The 12,306-nt window shown below is 42.3% G+C and overlaps 1 long non-coding RNA gene across 1 annotated transcript; it reads left to right on the top strand.

Moving 5' to 3' along the window:
* Positions 1-236: 236 nt before the first annotated feature.
* LOC139436014 (uncharacterized) lies at positions 237-687 on the top strand. Its single transcript, XR_011645220.1, has 2 exons — positions 237-320; positions 540-687. It is a non-coding gene; the product is annotated as an uncharacterized lncRNA (long non-coding RNA).
* Positions 688-12,306: the final 11,619 nt, after the last annotated feature.

The raw sequence follows: 12,306 nt of genomic DNA, 5'->3' as shown, positions 1-12,306 counted from the left end.
TCTTACCAAACACACACACATGTCCTTTTCAAGGTTCTTTTTGGGGCCAATATAATCTCAAGTACTGATAGCTTTGCATGACATTCTTCTGGACGTGTTTCATTGTGATGACAGTAAGGGTGAGTCAATCTGTTTGTTGGAAAGACAGTAGTTGAGTGATTACTGAGAGAAAATTATTAGAAGGGATAATTATTCAAAGTGTTGTTACTTTAAAGTGTTGTTACTGACCTTTTTCTCTTTTATTTTCTTTCCCTCACCTGTAACTGCTGAGACCCTGAGGAACATGCACACTGACCTGCTCTGGCAACCTGATTTCCACTGTACGTAATAGTATTTGGTTATGGTATATTATTTATATACATCAAAGGCACAATGCACCCCCAGAGACACACATGTATTGAGTGTGATATTGTGCATAGGTCATGTGAAATCATCTTTACACACTAGAAAACTGTAGGAGCGGCAACTTGTTTTGAAATTGAATTTTTAATATCCGATAATGAAGTTGATCTGTTTTCTTTATTCTTCTCTCTTCTCAGCTCCATCCATCACCGTGCTCTGTTCCTGCAGGTCCTGCTTGCTAATCAATGCTTTATTTTTTTACACAATTACAAACAAAGTCAATGTATTGTATGACATGAAGTTGTGCTTCATTCGGAGTCAATAATAAATTCATTCTGCCTTCAACTGCACAATGACTGTGGACTGCACCGACATCCATGTAGCTGCCCCCCAGTAAGATGAACCAAGCAAAGAGGTTCATGCCCAAGGACATCCAGCTGCATCCGCGAGAGAGGGCTGAGACTGACCTGAGACCAGCACACCCAAACACAACGGCTCTTTTAAGAGCCACCTACAGTTTCAAAGAGTTGCAATCCTACGTTATTATAATTATTAAACTGGTTCATGTGTCACTTAGTTTACTGAACCGTGATGAATGAAAGAAATGAGTGAGGTAGTGGTTTAAAGAAGTTACAAAGACATTAATATATGAGTAACAGGTCAGTGTAAACACCAGCTTCTGTCAATTATGGATCACTCAAACTATTTATATAAAAATATGTAATAAAGTTCTAAAACAAGTATTCGGTATATTCCTTGATAGCTTTTGGAGAAGGTTGTTTTTAAGTTTACTAAAATCTATCATTTCAACTGTTTCACTTTATAAAAAGGAACAGGTGAGTAGAGCATCATTGAGTTTCTTATTCTGTCAGTAAATTATCCAAATGAAATGTTTATCATTATTTTATTCAACCCTAAACAAATTGATTGTACCTTTTTAATAATGACCTTACATGGTTAAGTTAAATTAACTTCAGAAAATCAAATCTGTTCTGAGAAAAAACTAATAAATGTTTAAAGATAGGAACTTGCCATCCCACTGAAAAACAGTCCGTAGAGATTTAAAGGCGTAGTTGTAGTTCAGTCCAACGTTTCATTTGGATTCATTTCTCCAACAGTCAACTATTTTCATAAAGAATATATATATTTTTCAAAGTCAACTTTATTGTCAATCTTACTCAGTTTGTGTTTATAGACAGAGATCAAAAATACTTTTAAATCAAATAAAATTATACAATTTACAGATATGTATACATATATATATATATATATATATATATATATATATCCTATATAATGATGGTGGACACTTCACCTCCAGCAGGGCAGATGGCTGCACAAGTCCATCGGGGGATGCTCCCAAAACACCGACTCACTCACAAAGAGACCAGACTCGAACACTGTCTCCTGATAGGCCTGCACAAAAGCCTTCACCCTTTCGGCCTCGTTTACAACCCCCCAGTTGACAGCCATGACTCCGTCCAACTTGTACCCCCCGAGCACCCTCTTCATGAGGGACGCGCATGGAGTGGATGAAAGTCCCGACCGCAGCACAGCACCAAACTTGCTGGCTGTCAACCTGCCCCGCCTGTGTAACTGCCACTTTGTCCGCTGTCCTCCGGTGGCTGTCTGGATGGCAGCTTGCTGGTCTCTGCTCAGTCGCATTGAGGCAAGAATTGCCTCAAGCCCCCATGCCCCTTCACCAGCTCCGGCACGGTGACAATGGCCTGATGTTGAGGCCGCGGCTCTGGCTCAGGTGACAAAAGCCATGCCATGCCACACTGTGCGCCCCTCAGTGCAGACCTGAACCAGTCTACATCCTGAGTGGCGATGTCTCTGGCCAGTGGGTTGTATGTCTCCTCTCACTGTTGGTAGAGTTGAGACACCGGCTGGACTACTTTGGAAGTGCCAGGCTTCCTCCACTGGCACTCAACATCTGTGGAGCTGATCTGCCACATGGCACATATTGCCAATGCTGCAGCGTGGCTGCATTTGTACATCCCCCGTGCACAATCACAGACAGCGCTCTGCATCGCGCCATCGTCTCCCATGCAGATCTGTACAAATAAAGTAAGTACCATGTTTGTTAGCATGCTATAACAGATTGAATGAGCAATAATACAAGGATGGTCCGGATCTGGGGGTGGGAGGGGTTATTTTTCCATAGTTTTGTCCTCTTGTCTGATTGTTGTTATTGTTTGTTTTTTCTGTATTTTTTGTAATGTGTGTTGTACTGGTTGTGATTGTACATTGTATTTTTCTAAATGTGTATGAATACATTTTTGAAAAACATTTGATCAACAATAAAAAAGGATTTGGTCAGGATCTAGACTCAGTGTGTAGTTTATTAATTAATCAATGATCTCTACATTAGGAAAACACATACCAGTGTACCAGAGGGAGTCACACACAGCTGTGCCTGGATAACCAAACAAATTGACAAGATAACCAAAACCCTTGAATCTACACACAGCAAATAAACTCAAATGACACAACGAGATGTAAAAGGAGATCACACATACAGTATAGTCGATATAAAACTGGCCGCTTCAATCTGAAGAGCAACTAAAACAAAACACGGGAGTGTACCTTGTTCTTGTGAACACTAATGTTATCCACAGCATACACAGAGACCACGAAGTTCTAAAGGAGAACACTAGTTACTGAAACAAAACACGTTAGTGTACCTTGTTAGCTAATGTTAGCTAGCTGACATTAACGTTACACATTGCACTCATATTACTCACCAACATCTTGTAAAGCCGGTCCCGCTGCTCTTACAGAACCGACTAACTCCCCTTTCGTGTATGTACAGCTCTCAACGTGTCCAGACTTGTAGTCACCTCGTTTTATACTTTTATTCTCATTCTGAAAGAAACAGGTGAAATTTGCTAACGTGACGGCCATCTTTGTGATGGTGACGCGTATTGTGCGAGACGAGAGACCTGTAGTTCACTCAGCGGTTTCACACAAAAAAATGTGTAACTTCACAGTTTTACGACACATTTTAATTTTTTTGACTTGCAAAATATTCTTTTAAATTGACAAACATCATATGTGTCATTCGTGGCACAATTCAAACGGGATCAAAAGATAACCTTTCTCTCTCCATTGACTTCAATGTATAATTTTACGCTTCCGGGGTCCCATGGAGGCTCCCGGAAAGGGAGGGACTTCGCCTCTCTATAGGACAGTAAACCAAAAATATCCTTTAAAACTGGAAAGATAAAAAAAAATGCATAAATAAATAAATGTTAAGGTAAAATAAGATATGAACAACAACAATAAAATAAGTTACATTAATTTGTTATTGGCTATGGTAGGTTATTGGTTATGTTCACATACTTCTTTGATTACATCCACTTGTTTAAGATGACAACAGAGACTTTCGACCCAAAACCAGCTGTTGACTTGTGGATGCAAGCAGCTAATCGCAGACTCAACCAGAGAGAAAGTAGTAGGCTTACATCATCAGATACCATGTCTGACAGAGAGGAAGACAGTGAGGAGAACAGTCAGGAGGGTAGTGATGACAGCTTGTAGGATTACTGGTCGTGCTAATGTTGTCTTGTGTTCACCTCTGCATGTGTGTTCTGTGTTCACCATTTGTGTTCAGCGCGTGTGTCTGGCAAATAAAGTCAAGACCCCCTCAAAAGTTACGGTTTATTTCATTTTAAGGATGAGCACCAAGCAACATCTCCAGGTGCTCCTTTGAGAACCAGGGCAAAAAAGGTTATGTGCACCCCTATTTATAACCTCCTTTACCTTAGGAACCACTGGACCTCCCTTGACGAAAGGAGAGGAGAAAATGCTGCCCACAATGCATTGCAGCCGCAGCATTTGCCGTCACTCAACAGTTCACGGAAACAACCGATTATGACCGAGAAATTATATCATGAACGTTACGGTGCTTATTAAGCATTTTAAAACGTATGTGGTAAGTTGCCAACATTGCATTGTTCTGAACGTCCATCAGTATTATAATCAAAAACAGAAATATGAACGTTAGTTTTGACTGAAATGATCAAATAAAGTCAACATTTCACAGTCTTTACTGAGCTGTGTGGAGTTTGTTCAACTTTTAAAAGATGTTTGAATGGTGATATACACAGTGATAGATGTTAAGGACTAACGTTTAAAATAAATACATTTGTATTGATTTTAAGATATTTTCATAGTTCATACAAAATCCGTGTATCTACCGTCCAATTGTTTTTCTTTATTAAACAAGTAAACGGAAGAGCGTCTGAGAGACGTTTTTGCTTTTTACCTATATGGTGTAGTGCCGAGAGATATGGAGTCAGAGGCGGTGCATCGAAGGTGCAAAAGGGAACTTTAATCACAAGCTGCAAAGGACATGTTGTCGGGTCGCAGCCCGGGTCGACAAGAGACAGAGCCAAGAGGGCACACCTATTTATAGGTAACCCATAACATGTCCGTGTGGGAACAATAACCTCAACTGTAGTTCCAGGTTTGAATTATGACTCAGTGGTTAAATAGGTGGTCACCACACAAGCCCCCCCAGAATTCAAACATGGCAAAAAAAATATATCCCCACGTCCGTGGAGGAAGCACCACAAGGGCCGAGGAGGGTGGGGCCGCAGGTGAGGACCGGGCCATGGAACGGGCCACGAAAGGGGGCCGCAGGAGAGGGCAGGGGCCCTAACGAGGGCGAGGGCACCCACACCGAGGGCGGGCCGTCGTAAGGGGGCCGCACTAGGTGTTGCGGAGAACCCAGCAGGAAAGAGGGCAACCCGGCCGCAGGCAGACGCACAACGGCGGCGGGCATGAAGTCCTCGGCAGGCGTCGAGGTATCCCCGGAAGAGAGGGCAACCCGGCCGCAGGCAGACGCACAACGGCGGCGGGCATGAAGTCCTCGGCAGGCGTCGAGGTATCCCCGGAAGAGAGGGCAACCCGGCCGCAGGCAGGCGCACAACGGCGGCGGGCATGAAGTCCTCGGCAGGCGTCGAGGTATCCCCGGAAGAGAGGGCAACCCGGCCGCAGGCAGACGCACAACGGCGGCGGGCATGAAGTCCTCGGCAGGCGTCGAGGTATCCCCGGAAGAGAGGAGCAGTCCCCCCGGGAGGAAGGAGCACAACCCGGCCGCAGGCAGACGTGCCGCGGCGGCGGGCATGAAGTCCTCAGCAGGTGCTGAGGCATCACCGGGAAGCAGGAGAGGCCAGACAGGGTCCCGGAGCGCGCCACCCATGGGCCGATGGAGCATGGGCGACGTCCGGAACTGTCGAGGCGAGAGGGGGTCCAGGAGTGCACCACCCAGGCGTCGATGACAACGTGAGTGGCGTCTGGAACCGCCGTCGAGGTGGTGAAAAAAATGAGAGTGTCCACATGAGGTCAACCGGCTGGTCGAACCTCCTCTCCGGCACCGGAAAAAAAAATATATATATATTGTTAACAGTCAGATGTCAACACGTCGTTAGTTGCTAGCCGTTAGCTGCCGCTGTTAGCTGTCGTTAGCTGTTAGCCGTTGTTAGCTGTTAGCTGTCGTTGTTAGCCGTTAGCTGCCACTGCTAGTTGTCGTTAGCTGTTAGCCGTTGTTAGCTGTTAGCTGTCGTCGGTAGCTGCTAGCCGTTATTAGCCCCTCGTGGTTAGCCGCTAGTCGTCGTCAGCTAGCGCAGCCAGGACGTGCAGCCGCACGCCCCGAAGAAACAAGCCCACGAGGTAGCAATCGAGTTGCTGGTCGACCCAGCAGGTCGTGCATCGACCCCCTGTTGGATGGAAGGCTGATGCGGGAATGGCGAGCAACGTCCCAGCTCTTCTGCGGGGCGTGCACCGAGCCTCAGTCCGCGTGCCGGTGGCAGCCACGGACGATTCCAAAACATCCCCGGCATTTCGAGAAAGAAACTTGAGTTCCTTTTGCCGTGTTCGGGTCCGTCCCGGAAACTTCTCGAGACTTGTCAGGGTCACCAGTGTAGTGCCGAGAGATATGGAGTCAGAGGCGGTGCATCGAAGGTGCAAAAGGGAACTTTAATCACAAGCTGCAAAGGACATGTTGTCGGGTCGCAGCCCGGGTCGACAAGAGACAGAGCCAAGAGGGCACACCTATTTATAGGTAACCCATAACATGTCCGTGTGGGAACAATAACCGCAACTGTAGTTCCAGGTTTGAATTATGACCCAGTGGTTAAATAGGTGGTCACCACAATGGTCTAATGATCATTGGAGCGAGGGGCGGGGCGGAACTCACAGAAGTGATTTCAAAACAAAAGCACTAGTGTGCTTGGAACGGTGATAATATTATAAACAAGGGGAATTTAGCGATCTCAACGAAAACGTCCAAGACACATATTGAGCCCAGAAAATGAATGATATTAAGGGCTGTAAATATAATAGGCCTATGTCTAAAATGGACAACATTGTTAGGAGATTTAAACTACAGCGATTCTGCACTGCGGTCACCTCAGCCGTCTCTCGAGTTTGTTTTTTCAAATGCTCTTCATTTTTTGTCCTGCTATATTTGATGATCGATAGCGATACAAATATTTGTTATCATAAGTACTTAATAAAACTGACACTGTTGGACTCGGTACTAGTTTGACTGCTACCAGAAATACAATGAATTACTGCTGTGTACTTTGTGAGTAATCATCTGCCAGAGTCCCCTCCATAGTACATAATGCATGTTTTTCTGCTATGAGTGATACAAATATAATTTTGCTATTAGTTCTTAATGAAATTGATACTGTTTGACTTTGTATTAGTTAGCCTACTACTTACAATACATTGAAGTACTTTTACTCTGTATTATTTGAGGAATACTCTGTCAAATTCCCCTACTGAGAACAACATCAAGCCACTTCTGCTAAGTTTGATGAGGGAATTCTTTTTTTTGCCATTAGTTCTTCGTGAGATTGATCCTGTTGGACTCAGTACTAGTGAAACTACCCCCACACGTACTATGAAGTACTTACTGTGTACTTTTCCAACAATCCTCTGTCAATGTCCCCTCCTGAGAACAAGAATGCATGTTTCTCTGCTATTTTGAATAAGCGTTAAAAAACCTTTCTTCATGAGACTGATATTGTTGGACAGAGTATTTTAAGAGGATGGTAGACTGCACACTGACACACTCTGTCACTCTTGTTGGCCTCTTATGATGCTGCTGTCTTTTAATATAAGATTACTTCTCAGCCACTAGTTCGTCACAGATTCTTCAGTCTCATCAGCCTCATCCTTCCATCAGTCCCAGTCAACGCCTCCAGCACACTTCCAGTGTCTGACTCCATATGATATTGTCCTGATGCTGTAAGGGTAATGCCCCATGATCACACAGTGCCAAGGACCTCATATAATGTCTGCATTAATGTTACATCACCCATTATAACAATTTGCTTTCCTTTTTCTCTTCTCTTAACTGAATAGCCTTGTCTTTAAGTATAATACAATGTAAAGTCCTTTTCCTGCAGCATTTTAAGGCTTCAAAACAGGCATTTTTACTGTATGTGTTTGGAGAAATGATACAATCAATGGCCCAGAATTGTACTTGATAAACTCTGAATCTTGTGGTGCTTGAAAAAATACACACTGGCTAAGCCGGCCAGGTTATATATGCCTTTTTTGGAGCCCTTATTTGCAATATTTATAAAATGTCAGTAGTTATTTAAACAAACCACTATGTGAGGATAAGAAGCAACCATAAAACACCCTTTACTAGAGAACCATTGAAGCCCATGACATTTTTTTTTAAGTTAAGGCACTATCTGTCTATCTGTGCAGAACATTTAAAATATTCTTCAATTGCAGTATTTGTTCAAAAAGACTGCATCAATTATATGCCATATATAAATAATAAATATATATATATAATATCAATATTTGTATTAACCAAAGTCAATTTAAATAGCGGGCAAAAATGGGTTAATTGCTGCATCTGGTGTTTCATATAGTTTACGTTCAATTTCAACTATTTTAGGCAGAAAAACGTATATTGACTAAAACTTTTTTAATAATTTACTATAATTTCGAAAGATTTTTGTGAGAAATCATTTCAAAAGTAAATTTCATTTTATATTTAAATTTGAAATGTTTGCACACAACATTATTAATTTATACATTTTTATGATTTTTTTAAAATTATGAATCAATTTATTTTATTGTATTTCCTTGAGGCTGGGGAATATATCCAGCATGTAGTTCAACATGCAAATGTTCTAATGCAAGTAAGTATAAATATAACATGGAAAAGGAAATAAAATACATTTCATAGGAGGATGTGGATTTATTTTTCTCTCACCTTGTAATTACACAATCAAACCATCTATAATTTAGATATGGCCTTCACTCACAAAAAACATTTTTTGTTGAATTTGACACATTTTTTGAAGCTCTATTGACTGACATGCAATGACTGGGACCGATGGAAGAATCTAATAGGAATGAACTAGGAGCAGAGAAATAATCATATTTTAAAAGACAGCAGCTTCATAAGAGGCCAACAAGAGTGACAGAGTGTGTCAGTGTGCTGAAGGATAGACCAGCTATCCAGGCTAGACTCTAAAAAGACTTTCCAAGGGGTAAAAATGCTGCTGCCGGAGTACTGACTGGAAATATTGCTGATATCAAGTCTACCATCCTCTTAAAAATACTCAGTCCAACAATATCAGTCTCATGAAGAAAGTTTTTTTAACGCTTATTAAAAATAGCAGAGAAACATGCATTCTTGTTCTCAGGAGGGAACATTGACAGAGGATTACTCACAAAGTACACAGCAAAAGTACTTCATTTTATTTCTGGTCGAAGTCAAACTAGAACCGAGTCCAACAGTGTCAGTTTCCTTAAGAACTTGTGGTAAAACATATTTGTATCACTCGTCAAATATAGCAGGAACAATGAAGAGCAGCTGATTTGAAAAAGCAAACTCGAGAGACGGCTGAGGTGACCGCAGTGCAGTACCGCTGTATAGTTTAAATCTCCTAACAATGTTGTCCATTTTAGACAGAGGCTTATTATATTTACAGCCCTTAATAACATCAATTTTCTGGGCTCAATATGTGTCTTGGCCGTGTTCGTTGTGATCGCTAAATTCCCCTTGTTTATAATAATCACCGGTCCTTCAGCAGGATACTGTAGTGTTACAAGTGTGATTTTAGCAAACGAGTGCTTTTGTTTTGAAATCACTTCCGTGAGTTTCGCCCCGCCCCTCGTTCCAAGGACCATTTCACCATTTAGAAATGTAAAAAGCAAAAACGCCTCTCAAGACGGTCTTCCGTTTACGTGTTTAATAAAGAAAAACAATTGGACGGTAGATACACGGATTGTAGATACACGGATTGAATTTATAATACATGTATTTTTGAATCAAGTATTCATCTTTATTGTCTTCATTGTTAGTTTCCACATGCCTAAAAGAACCTCAAGATAAATCTAAAAGTTTATGGCTAAATAAGAGCGTTTGAGAAATTGTGCAAGGCATAATAGTCTGAATAGTTGATTAATCGTTGAATTAATCGATAGATTAATCAATTATCAAATTAGTCGTTTGTTGCAGCCCTACACCACACTGAGCTGGCCCTGAGACAAGGCAATGAAATGTATTCCCGAGAAGGTACACCATTCTTTCACACACACATACGGGTTTTGGGCCGAGGGCGACACCGTACTTCCGGTATGCGCCATTTCACGCGAGGTGCAAGCAGAATATCATAGTCTATTGCCTTAATCAATATAGTCAACTCTAAAATACCACATGAAGCAATGGCATGATAATATTATTTTGACAAGTGGGGTATTCACCTGGTGTTTCCAGAAGATACACGTAGATGCAGCCAAAATCGACCGAAGGCCACTTTCGAGAGTCGTTTTTCCATACATCTGCAGGCAGTCTGTAAAGGCAATCTGACAACCCACACAGCTCTAGTTTACGCTGGTAACAACCTAGAGCACACCCCTCCAGTCCAGAGATGTAATCCGAAGACATGCAGCGATTTCTTCGGTTGTTAATTCAGAAAAAAAACCTAGTGCGCTCTGCCTGGCTACGTTAGCTAGCTGTTTACATTAGCACCTCCAGGATATTGGCACCTCCAGGAAAATGGCGGATTTATAAATATATCTATGGCGCGCGTTGCATTGTGGGTAGCTCGTGACGTCACTGTGTGTGAAAGAATTGACGTCCCCAAAGTTGAAACACGACATTTTGGAGCACTTGGCAGAGGCAATCTTCACCTACACTGCGTATCCCAATGACGCACAGAGGTCTGCTGTAGCCCAAGCCTTGATTGCAAAACATCCATGCATAAAGGAGCCTGGTTCCTATAACGGTTGTTACGGATGGCAGCAAAGTCTAAAGTACAAAGTAGGAAACTACCGGACAAAACGGAAAGCCTTGGGAAGTCCTGAACTCCTGGTAAATTCCCTAAACCAAAATAACCAGTGTGACTGACAATCAAAAAACCAAGGAAAGCTGAAGTAAATGATCTCCCCCCACACCCAGTTGGAGAGACGGAAGACTCTCTTGAAGCTGCAAGACTTGCCCTCATTGAAGCAAGCAAGAGAAAAGATCGAAGAGCATTAACGATATGATGTCCAAAACCTACAGCTGGAGGAGACAGGAACTGGTAGCCAAGTCCCGCAGGTGGAAAAATCCAAAGAAAGATGGCCTGCACTCTTCCAATCTTTCCAGGTGAGAAGTGGTCCTTACAGTATTTGTTACAACACATATATATATAATAATAATAATAATCCTTATATTTATTATAGCGCTTTATCAAAGACTCTCAAAGCGCTTTACAAATACACATTACACATACAGATCATACATGTAATGGTCATCTACTGTGGACAATACCCACAGGAGCAAATCCGGGTGAAGTGTCTTGCCCAAGGACACAACGGCCTGACGCAGTGGGGCGGGAGCGGGTTTCGAACTGGAGTTCCCCAACGCCCCCTTGATCTGATGATCAAACGCACAGACCCACCCGTCCCGTCAATAATGATAATCATGTTAACATTGTCAAGTTTTCCTCAATAGTTAAACAATGACCTCCCTAGGAATTTCTTTGGAATACAGTTGAGTGTTTTTTGCATTTAATTTGACTACATTTTCAGCTTTAGATTTTGGCAACATATTGTAACCGACAAGTTGACCCCATTCATTTCTACTAAACTGGCTTGTGTATTTTATAACATATTCATTATATCTCTAATAGTCTCCCGATTTGTGTTGCAGATAAATGAGGAGTTCCACCGCGGTTCCACTTGAGTCAACATTTATGTTCCAGCTGGACAGGTACACGCCAAAGCTTCTGGAGCTGTTCAATGCAAAGGGAGGAGCAGTTGGTCTGCGCATTAAAGCATTGTTGAAGGCACTGAATCAGGTGAGTTAACAGTGGTACATACTAAGTGTTTCGTTTCTTCTTCAGTCATCTTGCCTGAAATCAGTTGATCTTTTCAAATATATTTTTTTGTAAAAAGGACCAGTGTGTCAGATTTACTGGTAGCCAGAACCGAGGTTGCACTCAATAACCCACTAAACAACTAAACCGACAACTAGATTTAAAATGTTCATCACATTTGGTGTAATTTCCTTTTATGAATATATATTGATGATACACTTTTTTATTAAAACGAGTCATGCTCTTCTGAATGTAAATCAGCATTTAATTTCTTACAAAACTTTTAACCACATAACAAAACATTAGTTGTTCAGATGTGCTCCCCGACACACTTTACACTTATTCTGATTAGCTACAGTCAGTAGGGGCTTGGACTGTGAGCCGTAGGGTCGCCGGTTCAAGTCCCCGACCAGACCTAAATATGGAGTGTGACTGCTACAGTACTTGGAGAGGTCCCAGTTCACCTCCTGGCCCCTGCTGTGGTGCCCTTGAGCAAGGCACAGGACATCCCCCCCACTCCCATTGCTCCCTGGGCGCTGTACAATAGCTGCCCACTGCTCCTGGTACTAGACTCCTGGTACCAGGATGGGTTAAAAGCAGAGGCCAAATTTCACTG

Source organism: Pseudochaenichthys georgianus, chromosome 22 (genome assembly GCF_902827115.2).
Source record: "Pseudochaenichthys georgianus chromosome 22, fPseGeo1.2, whole genome shotgun sequence".
Lineage (NCBI taxonomy): Eukaryota > Metazoa > Chordata > Actinopteri > Perciformes > Channichthyidae > Pseudochaenichthys > Pseudochaenichthys georgianus.
Note: the sequence above shows the minus strand (reverse complement) of the source record. Positions and strands in the feature narration are given on the sequence as shown.